The 11,206-nt window shown below is 36.0% G+C and overlaps 1 long non-coding RNA gene across 1 annotated transcript in view; it reads right to left on the reverse strand.

Annotated features, from left to right (window-relative positions):
* The window catches only part of LOC149411265 (uncharacterized), a 121,412-nt gene that overhangs the window by 77,332 nt on the left and 32,874 nt on the right, over positions 1 to 11,206 (reverse strand). The window lies entirely within an intron of this gene.

An 11,206-nucleotide genomic window follows, 5' to 3' on the forward strand; every position in this document is an offset into this window, starting at 1 on the left:
TGGACAGTTATACAAAACAGAGTCAGTACAACTGATGTATTGAGCATTGATTTATCATTGAAGTAGAAGATAATACTAATATATCTAAGCAAAACATGAAACAGAACAAGACACAGAAAAATAAAAAGTAACGGTCTCAACTAGGAATCGAACCCAGGATTTCTGTCTTACTGCAACAACTTAATAGGATTTAATTTGACCTTGCACAAAAATACAAGAATATATACACAAAATACATGTTCAACGTGTTGAAAGATATTCATTATGTCAAGTAATAAAAAAAAGATTTAGAGGCAGGGCCGACCCTGTGCGGGCGCAATTAGAGCAGTCCACTTCGGGCGCTGAATTTCCAAGGGTGATAATACCTAAGCCAACGTAAGATTATCTTTCATAAAAACCACGCTACGCATACATACAAATCATCAAAATATAATTGATTACAGTGATCGCCTATCTACTACCTAGGGCCTAGGCATCTACTGGTTTTGAAAAGGAGCGCTAAAATTTTACTTGTGCCATGCGCCATTTGGCTCAGGGCCGACCCTGACTAGACGAACACCAATAGTAACGCCTTTTGACTTTTACATGGTATAATTTAAATCATAATACATAAACCATAATATAAGAAATAAAAATCGTGTACATAATAAAAGCTTGTAAAGAAATATAGCTTGTAAAACAACAAAAGATATTATGAAATAGAGGTTAAGAACATGTAATTAATATTTCTATTTTGGATACTGACAATTCGTGGTGGAATTCATTATCTATAAATAGTATAAAATAAAGTGACATTCGCGTCTGTCTGTTTGTGCGCTTAGTTCTTCTTAACTATGCGACTGATTTCGTTAAGATTTTCAGCATCATTTAGAGAATTTATTCCGGAAGGTTTAGATAAATAACACATGCATTGAAACATATTGATAAAAAGCAGAGAAAAGTCGATATAAAGATTATTTTTGGCCGCTTACATTGCTAACGCTGGCGAGACCTTATGAGAATATCAAAATAATGTACTACGGAATTGTATACCTTAAAAAGGCCTACAAAAAAGTCTGTTATATATATATACAAATGTTATACATATCGCAGTTGCCGTCTGGTCCCCAAAATCTCCAAGTGCGTCTTCTGTTTCCTGGGAGAAAGGGCTGCCGTCGGACCAATGCAGCTCAAAATGACCTTCGTCTTACCTAGAAAAAGACAAAATTTGAGACCAATGATTACACTATTCTAGTATTGTATACATATTTAATAAATTTCATGGATAAAATTAATTAAAAATATTTTAAGAAAAAGGGAACATGGTGATGGATTAATTCACTGCTGAACTTTTGAACTTTCTTGTATGGGAAAAAATAGCGTTTTATGCAGTTTCTGCAGAATTTGGAGGGAGTAAAAACAAAACTTCTTGAGCGAGTTTCACTGCAATATAAATTAGGTGTATACCTTCAGAATATTCCTTCAAATGAGGATTCCACACTGTTCAAGCTTACTGTAGGTGACTTACATCTTATAAATATTAGAAGAGTGACAAATTTAAGTGTTAATTATTATTGCCACAGCAATAGAAGTTATTCAAACTCTCCTGCAAGGGTTTCATATAATTTCCACAGCTTTATCGTCAGCAAAAATTATGAAAATGCTGGTTAAATCTTTTTTTTTTTATAGTGAATACCTCACAAGAGTCCCAACTGCTCCCGTCTGGAGCCAGTGAGACTATGGCATCCCCAATTGGGGGATGTTGTGAGGCTGAAGGTAAGTGGGGAAGGGAAAGAGGAAAGTGGGGAAGTACCTGGCTATTCAGATCTAGTCACTAAACACGGCTAAAGCCATTTGGAGCAACGTTTCAATTCTGAATGGTGGTCTTACACCAGGGCGATACTGGTAGTATCTTCCACTCTGGAACGTGCCGCAAATATACTATATATTATTTTAATTAATTAATTGTGAAATAACACAAATTTATCAAATAAAATTTATTTGCGCACGCCGGGTTCGAACCTGCGACCTTCGGAATGGCAGTCCAATGCGTTACCACTGGACTATGCCGGCCGTCAATCTGAATACTTACATGATGCAATTCTGGAGAGGTTTAAATGACCTTGTTTGATGTAATCGTGGCTTTGTTTAGCAGTTTTAGCATCCTAATACGTGGTATAGTATCGCGTCGGAATACGGATAGGTCTGAAAAGGAAAATTAATTAAATTATTAGCCAATGAAGTACATTCAGGAATCAGGAACATTGTATCAAAGAACGAGAGGTTAGTACCTGTATTTAACAACGGGTTCGGGTCCTTCTTTCAGTTGGTGGAGATAGACAGGATACTATATGATGTCTGGAAGATTAAGCGTTGCCAAGCATTCTTTTTTAATCCCAAAAGTACCGTATTTTTGCTTTGAATTGCGAAATGACACCCACAAACAAACGTATTTCTTGCTGCTTCTTGCTAGCACCGGATTATCGAATCCGTCTGAGCAACTTTTAACACAACATGGCATTAATTTATCACCTTGAAGAATTCTAGCACGCAACATTAGTTTTAGATGGGTTAGACGATTTTAAAAATTCAAAATATTTACGCTAAAAACTTCAACTGACTTCAACCTCGAAATGGCGTCTTGGAAATTACCGTTAATTTTTATCGCAGCATAACACATGCTTAGCTTCTCTTTCTGTTACACAAGTCTCTATGATAGAGAGCGAGAGATCAAACTACAATTTTTGCTCTCAGCTTTCAGCCACAACAGCTTTGTCTATAAGAATTTGGGTAAAGGACAATAGGCCAATCAATAAAGAGTTTGAGGTATGCAAAAATTCCCCCGTCGATGAAATTTTTGCAGTCACGTGGAGTATCATTTAGGGATGACGAATGACAAGAGATCCAACAAAATATTTAACGGGAAGTTAGTTATTTTTAGCAAAAACTGAAAAAAAATTATAACTCTCGCTGGAAAAGTATTTGTTTCGAGAAATCTTCACATATTGTTAGTATTAATTAATATCCACCTGATTAAATAGAAATCCAACAATATTTTTGTAGGAAAAGTGTTTTTTTTAAAAGAGATTTGTTTTTTAATTCTATTGTTGCCGGGAAAATTCCTCCCTCCAATTTTTGATCACGGAGTGTCTTTATATTGGTGTTTGCTTTATTTAATCAAGAGGTCCAACATTTTTTTCTTTTGGAACTTTCTTTTTTGATATCAGTCAAAAATATCGCTCCGGAAAAATCCTCCGTCCAATTTTTTTACACCAAGTTGATGGGATAGCTATGTAAAAACGATTTCTCCAAAGATCCAACAAAATTTTGAACGGCAACCTATTTTTTTTAATTAATTTCGAACGCACGCTCATTTCGCGTGATTTTTGGATGAACGGGAGCCCGCGGGGTAAGGGGAGGGGTGAGGCTAGTCGCACGGGGGGCAAGCGAGCCGTTCGGCGCGGGATATAGCTGACCGCTGCCCGCTGAGTAAGCCGCGGTGGGGACTTGGGGAGGGGTGGGAAGCCGACTTGATGTTTTTTGTGTTTTATGGTTGTCCGAAAATGTGAAAAATGCATTGAATATTATACCTCAATGGAAGAATGAATTTTTTAAACAAAAATTACAAAAACTGTTTCTATTACTGTAAAAGTGTTTTATAGTAACCATAGAATTATATTAAATTTTACTAATGGTTTATATGCGAAGTGCAATATAAACAAACTCAATATATATTTTTAAATTATTGTGGCATTGTAAATGAGGTTGTTTCATTATTCTCAAATTCTCAATAAAAAGCAACACAAACAGGCATTTCCGAAAGAGTTGTTAAAATCAATGAAAGAGACGTAAAGCTTCTATAATATCAATTTTAATTTTAAAATACTTGCATAATATAATGTTATTTTAACCAATTCATTATTTTGACAACTGCCTATTTATGTGACCGAAAATTAAATGGGTGTAGTTAGTGTGGAATAATAATATTAATTATAAGACATTATAGGTAACTACAATACAATGACAACAATTGGGATCAGTTCTTATTTTTAACGTTTTATTGTTGAATCAAAATCTATTATATTATGAAAAAAAGTTTTACACTTTAAAAACATTACTCTGCGAAACTAAAATTAGAGATCATTTACTAACTGGCCAAAAAATAAAACAAAAATACAATAAAATAAGGTATAAAAGGTTGATATTATTTTTGTTATTATAGAAACGGAAGATAGAAAAAATATACAAATAGAACTACATTTTAAAATACACATTTTTTTCACAATAAGATCATAAGAAATATTTTTATACTATCTAGAATCTAGATAAAACAAATAACATGCCCCACATAAAATGTGTTAATTGCGAGGAAAAAAAATTAAATTAGCTGTTAATAAAAAAAAAATCTGTGTTTCAAAAAAGGTTTGTTGAATTAATTCGGATGAAATAATTACGCTGCAAACTTGGATTTTTTTGAAGAAGATGGTTGTTCACTTTGCAAATCATTTTCACTACTATTGTTATAATTTAAAATATTGATTTCATAACGGACAACTGGTTCATTATTGTCTTTTTCTTCAGATTCATCATATGTCTGATCGGAATCAGTAAAAGCTGAAAGAGTTTTTTCAACATCCACTTCATCCACATCTGGTTCGGCAGCTTCGTCTAAAATAATTGTGCCAGTGCACGTCTTTCCAGAACAATTGATGCAAACGGCAGAACAATTTAGGGCTGCTTTCTTACAAGTGCAATTGTAGCTACAATTTTTTTTACATTTACATGAAATGACTAACAAAATCTCTTGAGGCGCTGGATCATCTAATGTTGTAATCGGAACTAGACCTATTACAGAACTTCTCCAACCCAAATCTTTAGCTGTTTTTGTTTCCCCTAGCCAGCATTGAACTTGGTAGTAAGTTCGCAATGAATGTTGCTGTGCGGCGCCAGAAGTAGGAGAAAGACAGGCAAGGTTGAATTTGCTTTTAGTTATGGATTGTGCAAATAAGACATATCGAACTACATTAATGTTTCTACATGTAGATTTGGTCGAATAAAGATATATCAACACTGTTTCCCCTGCTTTAATTATCGACTCTTTTTCGGCATTTGGATCTCTGAACACCGAACATAGATTTTGCGATGTTAGATTCTTTTTTAACACATCCACCAACTTTCTTTTGCCTTGACGAAACATTGCCGATGTAGTGTCACAGACAGAAAACGCATGCATAAACAACACAGTTTCAGAAAGCATTTCTTCTATGAAGCTGCTGCTGGAATAAAATCTCCTCTCTATTCTGCCATTTCCTGGTTTTAGTAGGTAAACTTTTGATTTTCTGTTGTCTGGGCTTCCCGTTAAAATCACCAAAAGGTCGATATCTTCTCCAACTATAAAAACAGAATCAAAATTTTCTGTTAACTCGAGTGCTGTAGATATTATAAGTGTATCAGCATCTTCAAGACTTTGTTTACTATGAATACCACTGTTTTCAAGTTTTTTTACGAGGATTTCTATCAACCTTTTTTTTATTTTTTTTCATTGGAAAGGAACCTTTCTTGTGTGACAGTGACAATTGAAATCGAATTGAATGTTTTCAAAAAAGTACCTTAAGTTACTTAAAACAACTGTGCTGAACAATAATTATTTTAATGGTGAACTTTGATATCGTCGTATTTGGCCCTCTTCTTGAAAAGTTTATACACCCCTGCTTGACTTCGGAATAAATTCGTTCGGCAAAAGTCGGAAACTGCCGAATCGCCCCTCCGCACACGTTGCGGGCTTGCGTTGAAGACGAATTTTGGAGAAATATGTATGGCGTAGCGACTCTAGTTATACCTCTATGTACAAAACTAACTACATTCTAAAAATACCCGAGGGGTTATAAGAATAATAAAGAGATCGTAATAATGAACGTTATAAAATTAAAATAATTAAAAGTACCTTGTCCGCCCTTTTCGTAGCGATGCTAAACTTGCGATCGACACTTCTGTTTGCGGCAATTGTATTCTGCGAACATATGACCGCAGTGCCGCTATTTATAAATTCGTCTGACGCATCACTGTCACAGAAAATGCATTTCATTGCATATTGAAATTCTTCGACCGCGGCTTCTTCATTGGAAACAAGTTTTTTTGTCCTTATAAAAGCATTGATTACTCTAGCATTAATATATTGTTTTCTACATTTCTTGTGCACATATAATTCGTTCACCCCTTCTATCGCTGTTGCGATGTTGTCGTCTCTTTTTAAACTACACTCATAGGTATATATCTACAGTGCGAATGACAAGGTGATTACAACGCGATCGAAAACAAAAATCAACCAAAATTCAAACTCAGGTGAGAATATTGATACCATCTCTCTCACACCTGCAGTCAGCCAGCCTCGTTTGGCAAACAGCAGTGAACCAGTTACCGTTTCCCCTGCGCCCGCCCCCGCCTCCGAGTCGGTTACACCGGCTGAGAGCAGCGGCGTTAACGTCAAGCAAACCCACCGCACCGAGCCGCCCTCCTGCCCATTGTTATCATACAGTGCCGCCTTACGCAATAAAAACAAAATTTTAGTCGTAGGAACCAATGACTCGAGTAAGATTAAAGTAATACCCAAACAAAAATTTATTATCGTTTCACGCTTAGATCCCGACACGACGACGGAGGAAGTCATTTCCCATGTCAAAACGAATACAGCTCTCAGCTGTAATGCTGAAAAGTTTATGGCGTTTTCTAAAGAATACTCATCCTTTAAAATAGGAGTCGACGAGCAGAACATAGATTTACTACTAAAAGAAGAACTATGGCCCCGAGGAGTGGTTGTCCGTCATTTTAGATATTATAATAAACGCATTTCAGGTCAAGAAAACGCGAAAAAGCCGACCGAATCAAAATGACTGCTACTATACCAGAACGTGCGAGGACTCAGGTCTAAGATGAATCAATTTCTAGAAAATGTTCTTAACCAAGAACATAAATTCATCGTGATTACGGAGTCTTGGCTAAACGATTCGATATTTAACGCGCAAATTTTCGACAGCAGATACACAGTTTTCCGAAAAGACAGAAGCACTCAACAAACACGAGGTGGTGGACTACTGCTCGCTTTACTAAACGAAGAAAACATGCGAGCCGAACGACTTTCCCATCTGGAAACGGGAGACGAAAATTTATGGGTCAAAGTCACAATTCAAGGCTTATGTTTATTTATTTGTTCTGTTTATATCCCACCCAGTTCAAAAACGCATATTTACACGACTTTTTTCGAAACTTTAATTAGTAACTTAACTTACCTTGTTGATAAAAAAATTTTAGTGATTGGTGATTTTAACATTAATTCTTCACAAAATCCACGTGCAGTGAACACTGAGCTTTTATATGTTATGGAACTTTTTCAATTGAAGCAGTTTAATACAGTACTTAACTCATGTAATCGTACTTTGGATCTAGTATTAAGTAACTTTAGTATGTTTACAAAAAAATCCGATTTCTGTCTTGTTCAAGAAGATAATTATCACCCGACACTTGTGTCAGAAATTAGTCTTGATCATGACAGACCGTTGAAAAGTCGTTGTTTACATTCAGAAAATAACTTTCGTGGTTGGAATTTCCGCAAAGGAGACTTTGAGAAGCTGTACAGCCAATTGCGTGACCACAATTGGCTGGCTATCTTGGAGATCTCCGATGTTGACGAAGCAGTTAAGTACTTCTACGATACCCTATACGCGTATTTTGACAAATGTTTTCTAAGAAAAAAAGCGCCGCGAAATGAAAACTATCCTAGATGGTTTTCGCGTGAGATTATCGGGGACATAAAGACGAAGCTTGTATACCATCGACGGTGGAAACGATCAGGTTTGGATAGTGAACACGAGTTATTCAAATCCTATCGTACAAAAATTAAACATAGCATTTCAATAGCACACAAAAAATATATTGTGGAGGTAGAGAATAATGTTAAACACGATCCAAAGTCATTTTGGAAATATGTTTCTGACAAAAAAAATGACAGAGGCCTCTTAAATCATATTATTCTGAATGATTGTACTTACAAAGGAACTGACGTACCGGAAGCTTTCGCAAAATATTTCCAATCTGTCTATAATCCAGAAAAAGCTGATTTTGATTCTTACGTACCAGGACAGATTGGATTGACAAAAGCTCAAAACATATCTATAGAAAACGTTAATAACATGGATTTCAGTTTAGCAATAAGAAAATTGAAACCAAAAACATCATTTGGCCCTGATTTCATTCCACCCTTCGTCATTAAGGGTTGTTCTGAACCACTGTCTAATCCACTTCTACATATATTTAATCTTACGATTAAAAACGGAATTTTTCCTAAACTGTGGAAGCTGTCAAAAGTTACCCCTCTACATAAAGATGGTGACAAGTGTCAGGCAACCAATTACCGTCCTATAGCAATTCTTTCCGCACCTGCCAAGTTATTCGAAATAATTATTCATAAATATGTATATGCCAAGGTTGAACCATTCTTGATCGAACAACAACACGGATTTCGACGTGGCCGATCAACCACTACAAACTTGATGGCATATACTGATTACGTGGCGAGAGCGCTCGATAATAATGAGCAAGTTGACACGTCATACCATGACTTTGCGAAAGCTTTCGATAAGGTTGATCACTTAGTGCTCTTAAGTAGGCTTGAAGAAATTGGTTTTTCCGAAAACTTAATTAAACTCTTTGCTAACTATTTAAAAGAAAGGGAACAATTCGTTTCCTATGGTGGTTTTAACTCTAACGCGTATCCTACAAACTCTGGTGTGCCGCAGGGTTCCAATTTAGGACCCTTATTGTTTCTAATTTTTATAAATAATATTCGGGGAAAAATCAAATTCGTCCGTTTTTTACTTTTTGCAGATGATATTAAACTGTTCTTAAGAATAAGATCATTAGAAGACTGTAAAAAGCTCCAGGAAGATATAAATGCAATTATTGACTGGAGTATTGACAGCAAACTCGGTTTCAACTTCCAAAAATGCTCAGTTATGTGTTTTACGAGGTCACAAAAGATCGTATATTTTAATTACAAAATGAAAGATACATCACTAAAGCATACGGTGACTTATAAGGACTTAGGAATTGTGTATGACGCTCGCTTAACATTTCACGCTCACATTGAAAAGATCTGTAAATCAGCTACAAGAATGTTAGGTTTTGTCATACACAATTCAAAGGAACTGACAAACCTTGCAGTCATTAGGCTGCTTTACTTTAGCTTAGTGCGTAGCATTCTCGAGAGTGGATCTCAGGTATGGGGGCCAGAGGACACTGTCTATGTACTAATGGTCGAGAAAATTCAAAAGAAATTTTTACGATACCTCTATATGAGAGAGTTTGGTTTTTACCCATGGCTGTTTCCAACAGCATTTATCTCGGGAATGCTGAATATCTGCAGCCTTAGTTCCAGACGGGACGTCGCATTATTGATGATGGCTTACAAGCTTCTGAATGGTTTAGTATCAATTCCAGACATTCTGTCAAAAATAGGACTTTATGTCCCGGATAACTTCACGAGAGGCCGCCAACACAGGCTTTTAATTCTTCCCAGGTCCAGAACTAACTTACCAATGGTGATGCCCCTGGGAAGACTCACTAGGTTAATTAACTCCCTTCCAGCTAACTTGGATATTTTCCATATGTCCTACAACGACTTTAAGCGCGAAATATTGTATTTGTTTTAACTGTATACTTATGTATAATTTTTTTTCCATATTTTGTTTACCGCTTTTGCATATGTTTTAACTGTATACTTATGTATAAAATTTTCTTCAATAATTTGTTTACCGCTTTTGCAATGTATTGGTTTTTGTACTGTTTTTGCAAATAAATAAAATAAATAAATAAATAAATAAATATGGTTTTGAGCCCTCGTTCTTTAACAACAACTACGTCATCATTCATTTTTTTTTTGCAAAAAACACAATCACTTTCCAGAATACACAAATTATCAGCCATAGCGCTAATTAAATAATTCAACTAAAAACACAACACTGACAAACGAAGCGTTGTCAATAAACCATGCAATTTGCCCTTTGTTAATTTTACACAGACTCTAGAAGCTAGAAGCGGCCGTCAAACGCGTAGCGTAGTCCCGAATAGCACTAGCCCTACCCCTCCCCTTACCCCGCGGGCTCCCGTTCATCCAAAAATCACGCGAAATGAGCGTGCGTTCGAAATTAATTAAAAAAAATAGGTTGCCGTTCAAAATTTTGTTGGATCTTTGCAGAAATCGTTTTTACATAGCTATCCCATCAACTTGGTGTAGAAAAATTGGACGGAGGATTTTTCCGGAGCGATATTTTTGACTGATGTCAAAAAAGCATGTTCCAAAAGAAAAAAATGTTGGATCTCTTGATTAAATAAAGCAAACACCAATATAAAGACACTCCGTGATCAAAAATTGGAGGGAGGAATTTTCCCGGCAACAATAGAATTAAAAAACAAATCTCTTTAAAAAAAACACTTTCCCTACAAAAATATTGTTGGATTTCTATTTAATCAGGTGGATATTAATTAATACTAACAATATGTGAAGAGTTCTCGAAACAAATACTTTTCCAGCGAGAGTTATAATTTTTTTTCAGTTTATGCTAAAAATAACTAACTTCCCGTTAAATATTTTGTTGGATCTCTTGTCATTCGTCATCCCTAAATGATACTCCACGTGACTGCAAAAATTTCATCGACGGAGGAATTAATGTTTGGGTTAGCCTCATTTTGAGCCTTTATTGACTGGCCTATAACTCCTCCCATCAGGGTTACAAGGTCATGCGGGAGTTATACGCCCCTGCCCGAAAGCGACTGACCGACTGACCGCTGGGCGAACGATTGGCACATCCAAAGTGTCGAAATCACAACGTTGTAAGTATTTACAACGTTGCCACGTATCGCGCCCATCGTTTTTAATTTTTTATCGATGTTAAAATTATACTATGGACATATATCAATGTCGTGAGAATATTTTTGTACATAAATAAAAACATCGTTGAAATCTTTTTGTCTAGCTAGTTTCCTCTAAGGGGACCATAGTGCGCCGCCCAGACCTAGACCCTTGACAAAACCTCACTCCATGAGCACGGCACTCCTGCTAAGTCACCAAAGGTAGCGAATCACTTGGGGTGACATACGGCAGGGGTGTCTTTTACCCAATAAATGATTTTTTAAATTATTATTTCGCTGCCTTAGTGCTTGTATGTTTAATAGA

This window comes from Hesperophylax consimilis, chromosome 26, assembly GCF_061612785.1.
Source record: "Hesperophylax consimilis isolate HC1 chromosome 26, BYU_Hcon_1.0, whole genome shotgun sequence".
Lineage (NCBI taxonomy): Eukaryota > Metazoa > Arthropoda > Insecta > Trichoptera > Limnephilidae > Hesperophylax > Hesperophylax consimilis.